Source organism: Chiloscyllium plagiosum, unplaced genomic scaffold, assembly GCF_037043375.1.
Source record: "Chiloscyllium plagiosum isolate Xiang-an unplaced genomic scaffold, Cpla_swu_hap1 HiC_scaffold_38, whole genome shotgun sequence".
NCBI lineage: Eukaryota > Metazoa > Chordata > Chondrichthyes > Orectolobiformes > Hemiscylliidae > Chiloscyllium > Chiloscyllium plagiosum.
The window spans coordinates 71198456-71217360 of NW_028270176.1; the positions used below are offsets into that span (position 1 = coordinate 71198456).

The 18905-nt window shown below is 45.4% G+C and overlaps 1 long non-coding RNA gene across 1 annotated transcript; it reads right to left on the reverse strand.

The window, feature by feature from the left end:
• Positions 1–749: 749 nt before the first annotated feature.
• On the reverse strand, positions 750–18461 carry LOC148139571 (uncharacterized). The gene is made up of 4 exons (XR_015753538.1): positions 18270–18461; positions 15047–15155; positions 9870–9976; positions 750–853 (listed from the first exon to the last, which is right to left on the reverse strand). It is a non-coding gene; the product is annotated as an uncharacterized LOC148139571 (long non-coding RNA).
• Positions 18462–18905: the final 444 nt, after the last annotated feature.

The following is an 18905-nucleotide window of genomic DNA, read 5'->3' on the forward strand; positions in this document are numbered from 1 at the left end:
GAGAAGATGGTAGTGAGCTGCTCTCTTGACCCATTCGCAGTCCATTTGGCGCAGATAGACCGACAATGCTGGGAGGGCGAGTGTTGCAGGATTTTGGCTGAGTGATTCTCTATCTTTGGTTCTTCAAATGTTGTTTAACTTATTCACGATCGTCACATGATTTTGAGGTTTCAGTCTGCAAATCTTCACCATCTTGCACCCTGTATAAAGGAATATGTACAGGTTAGAAATTCAGAGCAGACAATTCTAGTTTCTCTGGAATATTTTTTCCCCTTTCTTCCCCCAAAGCTGTAACCCTCCAGCTCTCTTACTCTCTCCCACCATTCTGACTCTACTACCCCCTAATGTACACCCTCCCCATTCTCATGGAATTGTTGATAAACAGGTCTATGCCCCCACTTCCCGTCCTGGTTAGACTCTGCACCCTTTCTGGGTTCACTTCCTTTCCCTCAGTTGCTGCAAGTCAATAATGTAACAGCAGAATGAAACAAAAGCAAACAGAAAGGGAGGTGGCAGATCCTGGACAGAACAGGAAGCTGCAGTCTGGGAGAATGGGTCACATCCTTTGTTTCTCATTGGTTGATTCCAGTGTTATGACAAGTTGGGAATGTAACTTGGTCCCATGTAGGTGTGGTGACACTTTGATCCTCCAACAGATCAATACTACAAGCAAATACGTTCCTCCTCCAGACAATCACAGTGTGAAATACTTTCCACAAGTTACCCCGAAGCACATGTTCCAAAACTCACCCACATTCTGTACTTGTGCAGTGCCAGGTTTCCCCACAGACGTGTGGTCCCTGCCTCGGAATTTGGGAGTTGTAGTCCTCATGCAGGCACTGGAGACCTGTCTCTGGAACATGAATGAAAAGTGTGGGATGGAGGATGTTGTGTATTGGATTCCCATTCAGACACATGGGACATGTGGGCTGTCACTTGGATTTACTGAGACATCCGCTTAGACAACCTGATTTCTGACGTAAGGAACATAGATTCAGCCAATTGGGGGATAGGGAGTTTATTAAGGCGCAGTAGGCTTTAAGAAGAGGTGGTCCAGTGGCTAGCACTGCTGCCTCACAGCGTCAGGGACCTTAGGCGACTGTGTGGAGTTTACACATTCTCCCCATGTTTGCATGGTTTCGTGCAGTTCTCCAGTTTCCTCACACAGTCCAAAGATGCGCAGGTTAGGTGGATTTCCCATGCTAAATTGCTGCCAGTGTCCATGCACGTGCCGGTTAGAGAATTAGCCATGGGAAATGCAATGTTACAGGGAACGGGTGGGTCTGAATGGGATGTTCATCATAGGGTTGGTGTGGACTCGATGGATGATTACTCTGTTTCTGCACTATAGAGACTCTATTCCTGCACTATAGAGACTCTACTCTATTCTCATGAAGAAGAATGTACTTGTTTCGATGTGTTGTGAATCTGTGGAATTCCCTACTCAAAATGCAGTGGATGCCAGGACAATGAGCCAATTTAATGAAGAGATACAGACGTTGAATTTGCAATGAGATGAAGGGTGAGAGAGAGCAGGCGGGAAAATCCAGCTGAGACCGATGTGAGCTCAATCATCACCGTATTAAATGGTGGGGCTGGTTCTCCAGTGCCCAGTGCTTATCTTCTTACGGTAATAACTGGAAAGCTGAATCCAAAAATCACCACCTTCACCAAAGGAGATTTTCGGAAAATGACAGATAGTCAGGTGGATTAGCGTTCCAAGCTTAGATAGTGAGAAAATATGTAGGAGATAATGATTTTGCAATTTTAAACTGAGGGGAGACAGTGATTTATGGTTTTAGATTGCGTCGTACATTTGCAGCGTCCAGAGTACGCTGTTGTGAATATCTATCCTGTACTTTATTACAAAGCCAAGGTCACTGACAACGAAAACCAAAACACCCAGGAAACATCGCCTCCCCTCGTAATCTGATAAAAGACTTCTGATAAGTCTGATTGAACTTAGAACACAGATGGAAAGCTGGAAGATTAGATCCGCTCCCAAGATCCTGTGCTTAAACAAAAGGAGACTACAATAGGATGAGGCAGGAGTTGGCTAATGTAGACTGGAAACAAAGACTTTACGGTGGGAAAGTTGACGGACTGTGGGGGAATATCAAAGCAATTTTTTGAAGTGCTCAGCAAAAGTATATATCAGGGAAAAAGAAGGACTGTAGGTAAAGGAATAATCTGTCATGGGTGGCTCAGGAAATAAGAGAAGCTTCAGCAAAATCGACGTTTCGGGCAAAAGCCCTTCATTCTTCCTGATGAAGGGCTTTTGCCCGAAACGTCCATTTTGCTGAAGCTCCTCGATGCTGCCTGAATTGCTGTGCTCTTCCAGCACCATTGATCCAGAATCTGGTTTCCAGCATCTGCAGTCATTGCTTTTACCCACGAAATAAGAGAGGCTATCAAACTGAAATAAAATGCATACAAATTGCCAAAGACCAAGGAGATTAGAAAAACTTTAAAGATCAACAGAAAGCTAGATGGGATTGGGTGAGAAAAGTGATTAATACCTATCCCCAGGGCCAGAATAGCAGTTTACACTGCTAGAGGGGAACCTATTATGTGGGGAACATATGGCCTCTGTAATTGTTGAAGCACTTAACTGTTACCATAGAGATAATCCTGATCAAGTTACAAATCACAGCACACTCCAAAAGCTTGCTCTTCCAAATAAACCTGTTGGACTATAACCTGGTGTTGTGTGGTTTGTTCACCGCACGCCAACACCGGCTCCTCCACATGAGAATCCTGATAGATACCCCACTGAAACTGAAGCACCTGTCAGATATTTGAGGGAGCCACGGGGGCGTGGGGGAGGTGTGTGTGTGGTTTAACCACAAAGTGTTGAGCTGAACTCGACTTTCTAACTGCCGTTGCCATGGAGATAATACTGAGAGACAGTCTCTATTCAAAGTCCCAAACCACAAAGTTATAAGAATGGGAACGGCACATCGGACAGGCGGGGAGTTACCTGATGCTGCCTGGAGGTGTTCTGCATGTACACTATCCAGGTAACTGCCATGTCTCATCAATAAAGACTCAAAGAAGACCTCTCAGAGTTCTGTACCTAGTTATTCTTATCCAGCAAGGTTCAGGAATATGAGTACACAGCAGTCAGTCTTCACAGTGGAGGATACGAAGAACATGCCAGTAATTGATAAGGAGACGGAGGAAGGTGAGGGCCTAGATAATAACCATTATCGTGAAAGAGTTAGAGCTGGGCAAGCTAATGGAGCTAAAGGTACACAAGTCTCATTGCCCTGATGGAATACATCCCAGGATACCAACAGAGTTAATGGGAGAAATAGCAAATGCACTTAGAGTCATAGAAGCCTACAGCAGAGATAGGCCCAAACTGGCCTATGCCGACCAGAATGTCCATCCACACTAACCCCATTTCCCTGCATTTGGCCCATTTGCTTCTGACCCTTTCCAATCCATGTATTTGTCCAAATGTCTTTTACCTGTTGTGAGTGTTCCTGCCTGAACCACTTCCACTGGCAGCTCATTCCATATACATACCACCCTCTGTGTAAAACAGTTGCCCCTTAGCTTCCCTTTTATTCTTTCTCCTCTAACCTTAAACTGATCCAATCAAGCCGTCCAATCCTTGAGTTCCTGGGAAAAAGACTGAGTGCATTCACCTTATCCATGCCTCTCATGGTCTTATACACTTCTAGAAAAGAGTCCCCTCAGTTTCCTCTGCTCAAAACATTAAATCCTCACTTGTCCAACCTCTCCCTATAACTCAGACCCCTGAGCCCTGGCAACAAACTTGTAAATTGTTCTGCACTTTTTACAGTTTAATAACTGAAACCTACATTACATTCATCATATTTCCAGTATTTCCCCACGGTGCTGGAACCGACGTGACAATGGCAAAGGATTACAATCCATGATCGAGAATGAACTCCTTTACAACAATCCCGTTTTCATAGTGCTTCCCATGGTGCAGGTAGCCTTGACTCTTTCTGGTTGCATGGTTAATAAAAGACTTGTCCTTCTACAAAGCAAAGTTGTGGCTTAATTGTTCCTGGGAAATGTGTCATGATTTTTCAGACTTTCAAAAACAAATGAAATCTCTCTCCACACTCACCATGCTGACATGGACTTGGCAGTGTCTCAGTACTTTTGCTGTCACACTGATTTGAAATATTCGCCCACAGACAGAATGCACACCTCTCCTTCCAGATGAAAAGGCCAATGATATTCAGATCGGCACGGATCAAGTAACCATCAGATCTGAACATGAAGTCCAATTTGTATTTCTCATCCGCAAATCCACCCTTTCAGTACCATACAACAGAGCACACAAGTTACCACTGTTAATACAGGATGGAAATTCATAAGACAATTGTAGATTAAACTGTAGTTTCCTTGTTCCCCCAAAGCTTTAAACCTCAGTCTCACAATTTCTCTCTTCTGTGAACTGAAATCCAAACCAATCCCCCACTCCTTTCCTCCACACCCAGTTCTCACACATTCTCTCTTCGAATTCAGTTTCCTAGCTCCTGATGAGAACCATCCTGCATGCACTGCTTCCTGCACACTCTGGCCAAGACCCATCTTACTAAAATGAGCCAAATTAGAATTCTAACTGCAGACTCATCCTTGTCCCATTCCATAACAACCCTGAATCTTCACAAAAGAGTTCTGATAACTTTCTGCAAAACGCTGCACCACGGATAGTCTGATCACATGTCAGGGTAGCAAGAAAAGGGCCATTCTTCTGGGTCCTGCTCCCAGAGGGATGAAGCTGATAATGATAGATTAATCCCTCACACCCACAGCCTCCTTCCCAGGCACTGACCTATACTGCGCATACTCCCACAGTTGCCAGCACTGCACCCATGCACTGGTCTCCCGTCCTACAGCACGTGCTCCCGATCATACAGGAGTCCGGGTGATTGACAGCAGCTGCTGCCCAATATATCAGAATCCCTACAGTATGGAAACAGGTCCTTCGGCCAAACAAGTCCAGACCGACCCATTCCCCCTAACTAATGTAACTAATACTATGGGCAATTTAGAATGGCCAATTCACCTGACCTGGGCATCTTTGGATTGTGGGAGGAAACCGGAGCACACGAAGGAAACCCGCTCAGACACGGGGAGAACGCGCAAACTCCACACAGAGAGTCGCCGTGGCTGGAATCGAACCCGGGTACCTGGTGCTGTGAGGCAGCAGTGCTAACCACTGAGCCGTCTCTATCAACGCGGGGGGGAGGGAAGGGGGCTGGAGGACTGGGTCAATGGGATTGTTAACAATGAATGAATGCGGAGGACACTGAGGGATGGACAGGTCAGTGAGGGACAGGATCAGTGCAGCAGCAGGAGGGGATACTGGACAAACTAAGCCGTGGGAGAGTCTGACAGGAGAGAAACTACAGGAAGGTTCTGTTCGGAGGCTCAGGTAGGGACAGCTGGGAGACAGTATGGCCTGGTGGCTTGGGCAGGTTTACTAATCAGCCTCTTCAAAGATGCTGTTACTCAACTCTGATCCTGATCCTCCTAGTCCAGAGGTAAGGACACTTACATTATTTCCAGGTGGGCAAGGGATACAGGCACTGCCTTTCAAAAGGAACTCACCTGTGTTGGTGACATTAACAAGACTCAATATAGACTCACTGACAAAATGCTGGTGTACTTGAACTTCATCCAGAATATTAACACCTATAACTGGGCAACGCAGACCCCAATGTACAGAGTTAAATCCTGGATACTAATAACAGCTTTGTGCATGGGAAATCATATCTCATGAATTTGACTCAGTTTTTTTGAAGAAGTAACAAAGAGGATTGCTGAGGTCAGAGCATGGACATGATCTACATGGACTTCAGTAACATGTTTGACAAGGTTCCTCATGGGAGACTGGTCAGCAAGGTTAGATCGCATGGAGTACAGAACTGGCCCGAAGGTAGAAGGCAGAGGGTGCTTTTCAGGCTGGAGGCTTGTGACTAGTGGAGTGTCACAAGGATCGGTGCTGGATCCACAACTTTTCGCCATTTATATCCATGATTTGGATGTGAACATAAGAGGTATTGTAAGTACTTTTGCAGGTGACGCCAAAATGGGAGGTGTAGTAGACAGTGAAAAGATTACCTCAGAGTACAAGGGGATCTGGATCAGATGGGTGAATGGACTGAGGAGTTCAGTTTAGAAAAATGCGAGCTGCTGCATTTTGGAAAAGCAAACTTTAGCAGGATTTATACAGTTAATAGCAAATTCCTGGGGAGTGCTGCTAAATAAAGAGTCCTTGGAGTGCAGGTTCATAGTTCCTTGACGGTAGAGAAGCAAGTAGATAGGATAGTGAAGGCAGCAGTTGGTCTGCTTGTCTTTACTGGTCAGAGCATGGAGTATAGGGGTTGGAAGGTCATATTGCGGCTGTACAGGACATTACAAAAGTTGCTGAATCAATATTCCATATCATTCTGCTCTCCATCCTATCAGATGGATGTCCTTAAACTTTAAAGAGATCAGTAAAGAATTATAGCATGTTGCCAGGGTTGGATAGGCTGTTTTCCCTGGAGCGTCAGAGGCTGAATGGTGACCTGAAAGAGATTTTTAAAATCAGGCTGGGCATGGATACGGTAAATAGACAAGATATTTGCCCTGCAGTGGGGGAGTACAGAACTAGGGGACTGGGAGGGAGGGTAGGCAGACAGGGGGTGTGTGGATCGAGAGGGGTGAGACAGAAATGGCTGGGGAAAGAGGCGGGGTGACAGAGAGGGCGGCACAGAGACGGGTGGGGACAGAAAGTGGGATTAGAGAGGAGGGGAACAGACAGGGGAAACGGGGGGAGGCTGACAGAAAGGGGGAACAGGCCGGCGGGGGTGGGGTGATAGAACAGGCCGACAGAGGGGAGCGACGGACAGAGTGGGGGGAGACGGAGGGGGGAAGCAGACAGAGCGAGAGAGACGGGGGGAACAGAGGGGGAAGATGGAGAGTTATTTTATAGATCTAAAACTCAACCCTGTTCCTGTTTTCTCCTCCTCACCTTAATTCCCTCTGGAGGGCTCAGAACAACTGTATAGTTCTTGGAAAGTAGAGTTTCAGGGAGATCAGGTGCTGAAAGTGGCATTTGGGACACTAACATTGAATGGAATGTGCTGATTCGATTCGATTCCACTCTCTGTGTGGTGTTTGCACATTCTCCCTGTGTGTCTGCGTGAGCTTCCTCTGGGTGCTCTTAATTTCCTCCCACAAATCCAAAGACATGCAGGTTAGCTGGATTAGCTTTGGGTAATGGTAGGTTACAGAGTTAGGGTGGAATGCTGTTCCGATGGTTGGTATGGTCTCATGGGCCGAAAGGCCTGCTTCCACACTGTAGGGATTCTATCACTGAGTATAGAGATTAGGAGGTCATGTTGTGGCTGAGTTTTAGAATACTGCATTCAATTGTGGTCTCCCTGATTTCAGAAAGATGTTACGAGAATAGGAGTCAACCTCTTAATGACAAGTTCCTGGGAAGTATTGACAGACAAACAGACCATGCAGTGTGGGTGGATAGTTCCTTGAAAGTGGGGTTGAAGGTAGACAGGTCAGTGAAGGTGGTGTGCGGTATGCTGGCTGTTTTTGGGCAGTGCGTTGAGTATCGGAGTTGGGAGATCATGTTTCGGTTGTACAGCTGATCGGCTCGGCCACTTTTGGAATCCCATACTGCTTTCAATTCCAGTCTCCCTGCTATAGGAAAGATGTTGGGAAACTTGCAAGAGTTCAGAAAAGTTTTTCCAGGGTGTTGCCAGTATTGGAACATTTGAACCATAGGGAGAGGCTGAATAGGCTGAGGCTATTTCCCTGCAGCACTGGACACTTTTGGTGGCTTTATCGAACTTTATAAAATTATGAGGAGCAATGATAGGGTGACTCGTCATGGTTTCTTTTTTCCCAGGTAGGGGAGACCAAACAAATATTAATCTTTTTTCCAAGGTGGAAATGACAAATTCTAGAGGAGAGATGGCAAGTTTAAAGGATATGAAAACCGAAACAACTGAAGATGCTGTAAACCAGGAAGAGAAACAGAAGTTTCTGGAAAAGCTCAGCAGGTCTAGCAGCATCTGTGAAAATAAATTAGAGTTAACGTATCTGAGGAAGGGTGACCAGACCCGAAACTTTAACTAATCTTTTCTTCACAGATGTTGCATGACCTGCTGAGCATTTCCAACAACATCTGTGCAAGTTTAAACGGAGTTGTTTGGAGTATATACCTGAGAGTAACTTTATAAAGTGCGAGTGAGACCACATCTGGAGTAATAACAGAAGTTTTGGTCCCTTTATTTCAGGAAATGTGTCATTTCATCAGAGGCATTTCACAGAAAATTGACTGGGATGAACCCTGGATTGCTGGGATTATCTTTTAAGAAAGGGCTGAAGAAATTGGGTCTCTACTTACTGTATTTGGGAAGAATGAGAGGTGATCGCATTGTAACATGTAGGATTCTTAAGGAGTTTGACAGGGTAAATACTGAGCGGATGTTTCCCATCATGAGGGAGTCTGGAACCAGATTCTGGGTCACTCACGGAATCACGGGTTCTGTTTTGGATTCGTCAAATTTAAGCCAACACTGACACAGGTCAGGGGTTTCAGTAGCAATGGAGCTGGGGTGAGGTGGAGATAAGCAACAATTTAAGAGTTTGAAATTCCTGGTGTTTGTGATTGTGTAGATGTCTGATCAGAAGGTCATCTTGGGGTCAGATATGAGAGCAATATTGTGAAGGGTGCGGTTCTGTCTCAGATAGTTCCCAGTGGGAGGGAGGCGCTCAGCAATAAGGGAAAGTAATTTGTAATAGCAACTGAAGACAATGGCTTTAACCATTGCAACGTTCCGTTGCAGGAAATTGCAGCCAATCGCGTAGTGGGAGCGTGATGAGCAGTTTGATAACTGAGTAATGGAGAGCGATGATGGTGAGGGAGAGCTGGGCATTGTCAGTGTACATGTGAAACCTAACACGGTGCTTTTGGACAATGTCACCTCCTGGAAGTATGTAGGTGAGAAACAGGAGGGACTGAGGAGAAATCCTTAAGGGACACCAAATATAAGGAATTCAGAAAGGAAAGGGAGAGTCGGGATGGAGCAGGTTTTCCAACAACGGTGGGGTCAAATATTAGTTTGCAGCAGAATGGGAGAGAAGGACATAACCAGAAAAGACAGACAGGTAGAACAAGGAACAATATGTGATTTGGGGAGGGGGAGCAGCCCAACTCCAAAAGCACTATTCCTACATTAGTGGCATCACCCAACTCCACCCTAGTCTCAGCTCATTTACTGAAATACTCGTCCATCCCTGTGTTATCTCCAGACTTCATTATCCAAACACACTCCTGGCCAGCCTCCCACATTCAGCTTACATGCAATCTCAAGAGTATCTAAAACCCTACTGCCCTAGTGCTCACTTGTACCAAAACTTGTTGATCCATCAAAAGGCTCCTATTAACAAGCAACAATTTACAATTCTCACCTTTGATGTAATTCCTGGCTGTGAACACCCCTGTCTCCCTGTACCACACAACCTGTGAGACCCGACAACGCATTTTCTTTCAGACTCCCAACGATGTGTTTATTCATTGCTTCACCTGTCTGGCTGTTTCTACTGTTACCAAGACAACACGGTCGGGAATTCCCACCCGAACGCCCTCAGACCTGCTTTCCTCCTTTAAGGTATTCCTGAAAACCTGCTTATTTGGCAACTCTTTTGATCACCTGACCTAATATCCTCATCTGTGGCCTTATGTCAGAAGTTCTCAATAGTATTTCTGTGGATTTATAAACATGATAAAAAAAAAACAAACTGTTGATGATTTGCACATACATTGTGAACTCTTCACTGTCGCTGAGTGAATAATCTAAAATAGCTCTTACCCAACCACATTGTGGGAGCACCTTCACCACACGAACTGCAGCTGTACAATGAAGTCAAACATCACCTTCTCCACAGGCAATGGGGCTTTGGCACTGATCAATGGTATCTGTGGAGGGAGAAACACACAGTTGACATTTCAGGGAGTGCAAAATGAATTATAGGGAGGGAAAATGGTGCAGAATTTGGGATTTTCAAATTTGCGATTTAGAATATGCACTAAGTTCTATAAAACCTCTCATCCCATACCATGAAAATTTCCTTCTCTTCCTGGTCAATATGTCTTTCCTTTCCCCTGCCCTTCACCTTCACACATTGCCAATGCCTTGGCCACAACAACACTGTGCTGTCAGTGAAGTTTATCACGTGGTTGAGTATTGTCCCGCCCCTCATTCACTCCGATTGGTTGAAGGCCCAACTAGCACCTCTAGCCCCCGTTCCCCCACTCTTATTGGTCCTGCGCTGACATCAATAATCCGAGGCCCATTGTGGGCTGGAGCATGCTCAGTGCTTCCTGCTTTTGCTGTTGTTCATCAGCTGTAAGAAAGAGAGGGCTCATCCCGGTTTCTCCTGATGTCAGACAATAACAACAACTACCTGCACTGTATGGAACCTTTCACATTGGCAAATCTCCTAAAATGCTTCATGAATGATGGAAACGTTGATAAAGAGAACGATTTTTAGATACATCTTTAAGGCGGACAGAGGGGGTTCGGGAGGATATTCCAAAGGTTTGTGTCCTTGGCAGCTTCAATCGTGGAGTGATATAGGTGGGCAACAGCTTACAATGGAGACAGTGGCTAACCATAGGTTAACAACGTCATGTCGTAGCCCCCTACCCCACACACCAGGCCTTGTTCTCACAGCCTGCCATTACACATTACCTGTGGTTAGCCACTAAAGTCTCCATTAACAGCTAGTCACTCTCCCCCAGCCAGATGGTTATCCTTTATCCAACTGTTCTTCTCACTCTATCCCCACCTATCCTTTACTCCTTTTATCCTTCCCCCACACTATCTTCTGCACATAAACTGACTTTTATTCTCAGTAACATCTGTTCTGTGGAAGGGACACCGGATCTTAAACTTTAACTCTGATTTCTCTTCACAGATGCTGCCAGACCTGCTGAGCTGTTCCAGAACCTCCTGGCTGTTGTTTCTGATTTACACCATCCGCAGTTCTTTTGGTTTTAATTTACCGGGAGTTTGTAATTCAGGTCCAACAGCCTCTGTCCCAGTCTCTGCTGTCTCTCCCAACCCCAAACAGTGACACTGCACCCGCACAGCTCATGGACAGGTGTTGTCTTGCTGGCCACACCCCTCATCCAGCCCATTGGCTGCAGGACCACACAGACTCTCCTCCCATTGGTCTAGAGCTGCCGTCAATCAGCCGGGCCTCATTGTGATGAGATGGAGGGTTAATCCCTCTCTCTGCCCTGGGATGAGCTTCATAATTGACAGTGAATGGGGCAGTATCACAGAGAACAGGGCCTGGGGGCTATTCAGCCCATTGGGGCTGTACTCTCTCCCTCTGGAGATGCTGCAAAACTGTCCCAAGTCCCCTCCCAGGTGCCCACAGCCCCCCAAATCTTTCCTTAAAAAGTAAAATCCCAAGTCTGTTTCAGAATACCTGCTGAATCTGTGTCGTTCAGACTGTTCCAGGTGCTCAGAACTTTGAGTAAAATAGTGTTCACATTTTCACCTTGTATTATTTGCCAATTACTTGAAAGTAGTTACTAAAAATTGTGACAGTGTTAACAATTCCTCTCTCTCTCTCTCTCTGCAAATTCAAGACCTTGGAACCAAATCTGCACCAGATCGAAATCACTGCTTCACCTTCTCAGCTCCAAGGATAATTATCTGTGCTTCAGCTAGCTCTCCACAAAATAGAGGAATGCATCTTAATTTATTAAAATCAAAGAAACAGACCTTTGGTCCAATTAGTCCGTGCCAACAAAGAATCCTAAACTAATAGATTCCCATTTACCATCTATTGGCCTGTATCCATCAAAACCCTTCCTATTCATGTACCCAATTGGAAGCCTTTTAAATGTTGTGATTTTATCAGCCTCCACTACTTCATCTGGTAGCCCCTCCCATACACACACCACACTCAGCTTGAAAACGTTGCCACTTATATCCCTTTTAAATCTTTGCCCTCTCAACTTCAACCCATGTGCTCTCGTTTTGGACCCACCTAACCTGAGGGAAAAGGACGCCAGCTGCTCACCTTATCCACACCCCTCGTGATTTTATAAATCTCCATGAAGTCACCTCTCAGTCTTTGACTCTCCAGATAAAATAGCCCCAGCCTATTCAGCCTCTCCCTGTAGGCCAAATCCTCCAATCCTGGCAACGTTTTTGTAAATCTCATCCAAACCTTTTCAAGTTTCACAACATCCTTCCCAGAACAGGGAAATTCAAACTGAAATCAGAATTCCAGATGTGGCTTAATCAACGTCCTGTCCAGCCACAGTATGACGTCCCAGCTTCTGTATTCAATGCATTGACCAATAACGGAGTGTGTTAATGAAGTCCCATTTGCCAGCGGTTCACCCTTATCCCTCTAAAACCTTCCTCTTCATATACCCAATCAAATGCCTTTTAAATGTTGCAATTGTACTAGCCTCCACCCCTTCCTCTGGCAGTTCATTCCCTACTTGCAATGCCCTCAACCTGACTAAGATGCCCCTTAGATCCCTTTTAAATCTTTTCCCTCTCACCTTAAGGCTGTACCCTCTAGTTCTGGACCCACCGAACTTGGGAAAAAAGTCCCTGACTGCTCACCTTATCCATGCCCTTCATGATTTTATAAGATCACCTCTCAGCCTCCAAGTCTCCAGGGAAAATAGTCCCCGTCTATTCAGCCTTTTCCAATAGCTCAAACCGTCCAACCCTGGCAAAATCCTTGCAAATATTTTCTGAACCCTTTCAAGTTTCTCAACATTATTCCAAGAACGGGGAGATTGGAACTGAAAACAGAATTCCAGACAGGCTTTAATCAGTGCCCTGTCTTGCCACAATATGACGTCACAACAGCTGCATTCAATGCATTGACCAATAACGGGGGGGGGGGGGGAGGGTACCAAATGCTACATTCACTACCCCGCCTACCTGTGACTCTACTTTCAAGGAACTATAAACCTGCACTCCAAGGTCTCTTTGTTCAGCAATGCTCCCCAGGACTTTACCATTAAGTGTATATGTCCTGCCCTGATTTGCCTTTCCAAAATACAACAGCTCACATTTATCTAAATTAAACTCCGTCTGCTATTCCTCGCCCCATTGGCCTATCTGATCAAGATCCTGTTGTATTCTGAACTAACCTTCTTCACTGTCCACGACACCTCCAATTTTGGTGTCTTCTGTAAACCTACTGACCATACCTCATATAGTCACATCCAAGTCATTTATTTAAGGGCTCAATATCCATCCTTGCAGCACATTGCTCCTCATAGGTTTCGAGTCCGCAAGACAACCGTCCATCATCATCCTCTGTCTCCTACATTCAAGGCAGTTTTGTAATGGCTTGCTCTCCCTGCATTCCATGTTATCTAACCCTGCTAACCAGTCTGCTTTGTGGAACTTTGTTGAATGTCCATATAAACGTTCACCGCCTGGCTTAATCAATTTTCTTTGTAACTTCAAAACATTCAGTCAAGTTAGTGAGATACAATTGGGCATGTACAAAGCCACATTGACTCTCCCTGTCATTCCTTACCTTTCCAAAATAGATGGATATCCTGTCCCTCAGAATCCCTTCCAACAACTTGCCTGCCACTGACTTCAGGCTCACTGTTCTCTTGTTCCATGGCCTCTCCTTACCAGTGTTTTAAAATAATGGCACCTCACCTGTCGCTATCAAAAATACAAATACCTCAGGAGAGGCCCAACAATCACTTCATTAGATTTCCAGAAAGTTCCAGAATACACCTGATCATTTTCCAGGGCTTTATCCACCTAGATGCGATTTAAGACATCGAGTACCACCTCCTCTGTAACATGGATACTTTTCAAGTTATCACTGTTTATTTCTCCAAACTCTCGAGCTTCCATATACTTCTCCAGTAAAAATAACGTGAAATATTTGCATATCTTTTGCACTCCCTGTGGTTCCATTGACAGCCTTGTTGACCTTTAAGGGGTCCTACTCTCTGGGCCAGTTAATCTTTTGTCTGTGATATATTTGTTTAATCTCTTTGGATTCTATTCCAGGACATCTGAGAAAGACCTACTTCACGGACCGTAATTTTCCTCTGACTGGATCCACATTGCCCTCCAACACATACCCTCCACTTCCCGCACCTCCGCCTTTACCCCACCCCTCCAGCCACAATAAAGAATATAACCCTGCAGTCTTCACCTTCCACCCACTAATCTCCAGATACAGCACATTAACCTCTGTTATTTCTGCTACCTAAAGTCAGACCCCACCACCAGAGACATATTTCCCTCCCCACCTCTATCTGCGTTCCACAGAGACCATTCCCACTGTGCCTTCCTTGTTCGGTCCACTCCCTCCCACCAACCCACGCTCCACACCCTTGACCCTTCCTTGCCGCCACGGGAGATGTAAAACGTGCGGCCACACCTCCCTCTGACATCTGTCCAAGTTCCCAAAAGGATCTTTTCACATCAGGCAGAGATTTGCCTGCACATCCCAAAACCTCATATACTGCATCTAGACACTATGGGAAGAAGGGCTTATGCCCGAAATGTTGATTTTCCTGTTCCTTGGATGCTGCCTGACCTGCTGCGCTTTTCCAGCAACACATTTTCAGCTCTGGGGAGAATGTGTCAACTCCAACAAAGACAGTTGCCCGAGGCTGGAATCAAACCCAGGTCCCTGGTGCTGAGGAAGCAGTGCTAACCTCTGAGCCACAATACTCTGGGATCTTTGGTGCTGATGCGCTGCCATACTGATACCTCAGTCACTCACCCTGCCTCATTTCCTAAGAGGCAGTGATGACGGAGTGAAATTATCGCTAGACAGTTAATCCAGAGACCCAAATAAGGTTCAGGGGACCAGGGTTTGAATCCCATCACGGCAGATTTTGGAACGTGAATTCAATAAATATCTGGAAAAAATAATCTAGTGACGACAAGGATTTCACTGTCAATTGTTGGAAAACCCATCTGGTTCACTAATGACCTTTAGGGAAGGAAAATGCCATCCTTACCTGGTCTGGTCTGCATGGGACTCCAGACCTGTAGCAACGTGGTTGACTCTTAACTGCCCTCTGGGTAAACCCAGCAATAAATGCTGGCCGAGCCAGTGACAGCCTTATCCTGTGAATGAATAAAAAAAAACAGATCAGGTTTCGTTCCTTCTCTAGTAGGTACATCCTACAAACTGATTCTGAAATGTTCTCGTACACACTGAACAAATATCTTTCCATCCAAGCCCTTAACACTACAGCAATCCGAGGCTATGTTGGTCAAGTTAAAACCCCTTATCATTGCATCGATAATATTCTTACAGATAACTGAGGTCTCCCAGTAAAATTGTGTCTCAATTCCCCGCTGACTATTCGGAGAGAGTCTATAATACAATCCCAGTAAGATGGTCGTCCCTTTCGTATTTCTCAGTACCAACCAAATAACTTGCCTGGATGTACTCCCAGGAATATCCTCCCAAAGCCCAGCCATAATGTTATCCCTAATCAAAAACACCTCTCCCCCTGCTCTGTTGCCCCCTTTCTATCCTTGCTGTAGCATCTATACCCTGGAACATGAAGCTGCCAGTCCGATCCATCCCTGAGTGAAGCCTCTGTAATTGCTGTAATATCCCAGTGCCATGTTCAAAACCATACCCTGAGCCTACCTCCCTGACTTGTAAGGCTTCTTGCACTGAAATAAATACAGTGCAACTGGTCCGTCGCACCTCATTCTGTGACTTGCTCTTGCCTACCTTGACAGTCTGACTGGTGAACAGTACCAGCCTCAGACTCACCTCTTTTCTCACTATCTCTTTAGGATTACCCCGACTCCCTCACTGGTTTAATGCCTCCTGAGTGGCACTAGCAAATCTCCCTGCTCGTCAGGACCCCATGCTTTCCCCTTCCTATGCCATTGGTACCAATATACAATGACCTCCCATTGGTTATTTTCCCTTTTGAAAATACTCTGCTCCCTCAGAGACATCCTTGACACTGGCACCAGGGCAGCACCACCCCATTCTGATGTCTCACTGTCAGCTGCAGAAACAGCAGACTGTGCCCCTGACTAGAGAGTCCCCTATCACCATCGATCTTGTGGAACTGGATATACCTCATATTATGTTAAAAGCCAGTCTCAGTACCAGTAACTTGATTGTCAGTGCTACATTCCCCTGAAAGTCTATGACCACCTACATTTTCCAAAACAGTATACTTGCCTGAGATGGGGATAGCCACAGGAGACTCCTGCAGTACCGACCTACCCCTCCTAGCTTTCCCGGCGGTAACCCATTTACCTGACTGTATCTGCAGTATCCTGCATTCCTGAGACTGCCACCTATCACACACCCCGGCTCCTGTTAATTCCTCACTGCCTTTAATCACTCCTCCACCAATCCATGCGATCCAAAAGGATTTGCAATCAATCTTGCTACAGACATAATCATCAGGATCATTGAAACTCTCCCTAATCTCCTACATCCGACAGGAAAAGCACGCCACTCTACAACAGGCCATCTCTCCGCCTTAACAATTTACAGACCAAGACAAAGACACAGTCTTACTGCTCGAAAAATACTGCCCGAGAATAACAATGCTTATGTTTCATATCTTAAACATTTAATCAAGAGACCCTAAGACATTAAAAAGAAATCCTCACCTTACTCACTATTGCAGATTGAACAAAATAAAACCGGCTAAGATTGACATTTGAAGAGACTGAAACTCACTGATCTGATCCCCAGCTCGGAGTATTTCCAAGGGTGAGGTCTCTCTGAGGGCAGCTGTGAAATGTCACTGTTTCTCTTCACTGCCCACTCCATTTCCAGAGAGGTTTTTAACTTCACAGCAAGTCAGCTCAGAGAGGTCACTGCTTGGTTTTACTCACTGGGGATGGCCTTTGCTGCCCAGACCAGTATTTACTGGCCACCTTTACTTGTCTTGGAAAAAGTGGTGGTTAACCGCCTCCCTGAAATGTTGCAGTCCATGTACACCACAGTGATGTTAGGAAAATAGTTACCCTCTGGCCCCACAACCCTCCCTGTCTCTGTAATCCCCCTCCGGCTTCAGAAATTACATGTCCGTGGCATAAGATTTTTATTTGGATTCATTTTTGTTTAATAAACCGCCCCCCCCCCCAAAAAAAAAAGTGAAATATTTGGCCCCAAACAAATTTCTGTTGATTGACCTTTCGGAGAGGCTGACACATGGACGTTGCAGTATTTTATCTCACATTGTACACCTAGAATGATGGAACTTTCTTTTAAACATTGCTAAAAGGGAGGCAATGGCTTAATGGTATTCCTGCCAAATGAGTGACATGTGCAATGTTCCGAGGATTTGAAATAGAATCCCAACATGGCTGATGGTGGCATCGGAATTGAATACAATCTAGAATGAAAAGGCGAATGATGACCATGAAAGTATTGTCAATTGTTAGAAACCCATCTGGTTCACTAATATCCTGTAGGGAAGGAAACGGTCATCCTCACCTGGTCTGGCCAACATGTAACTCCAGACCCACAGCAATGTGGTTAACTCAACTGCCCTCAGGAAAAATACTTTACAAACTCTTAACAAATATTCCGCAGGTATCACTTAAAAACTGGCTGTTCACATTGGGACCATGTGAATATCTGAAGGGCCTGAACTAAAACTGAGTTTCAGCTTCACCTTCTCCCCGTCTCACATCAGTCTGTTTACACCCAACTCCAGAACAATCTCATTGAGCCAAGCAGCCCTCACAGTTGCAGCCCTGTCATCTTCATTGTCTGCTCATACCTACATTGCCCTCAGCCTCCTGTACTGTTCCAATGCATCTCAATGGGAGCTCAGGAACAGCACCTCAACTTTCAATTCAGCCCTTTGTAACCCCAGAGTCAACATGGACGTCAGCAGTTTCTGAATGAACAGACAGTTTTTCAGAAGCTGGAACATTCCAACTGTAAAGGTACTGGAATTTGAGTCCAAAAGGATTTTTAATGGGAAGTTTGCAGGTAATTGAAAACATGAAGTTTACAGGTTAGCATCATGAAGTGGGTGGTTGGGTCTATATCTGAGAGTTCTTACAAAGAGACGAGGTGTAATTTGGATAAATCTGGGCTCCCTCTCAGGCCAATATCTCCTTCCTCAGCTGCAGGGCCCAGAACAGAGCACACACCCAAAGGGTGATCCAACCACGAATTTGTACATCTTTCTGCTTAACAAAAATATTGGAGATATCTTCCCACAAACAGAACAGACAAACCTTTCTCCTTCCACAGTTAAATGCCAATGATATTCAGATCCTGATGACTCCATTGACTGTAAAAACTTGCTTTTGAGATCCCAGCCTCAATTATTCTGATTTAATATCCTATGAAATGAATTCACAAAACAAAACTCACAGTCAGTACAGGAAGAATTAAAGACATACTTTTTTCTTGGTATGTGCTTGATGTGTAAATGTCTCTCTTCAAGTTGCACGCCTCCCCCCACCCATCATAGGAAGGGGACATGCACACGCGCTTCACTGTACCTTACCCCAAATAAAAATGGCGGCCATATCCCAGAACATTTCACCGCCTGAGGGCCGCAGCCATTTTCCCATCTGCTGCAAACGCAGGATTAAGAGTTTCTAATTCAGACTTACGAACCACACAGAGTGTAATTAAAACTTCCCAGTCTAAAGTGACTCGTTATCTCCCTGTCTGAGAGGCCACTCTCCCCTTTCCTGTTTGCATCTCCCACATTCACCAACGGCCGAGTCACGTGGCACTGCACAGGCAGAGTTACTGGTGACGTGTCATCCCACTGGCCACGCCCCTCATTCACTCCCATTGTTTGGATGACCAGCTGGTTCCACTTGGTCCACCAGTCCCACCACCTTTTCCTATTGGTCCGA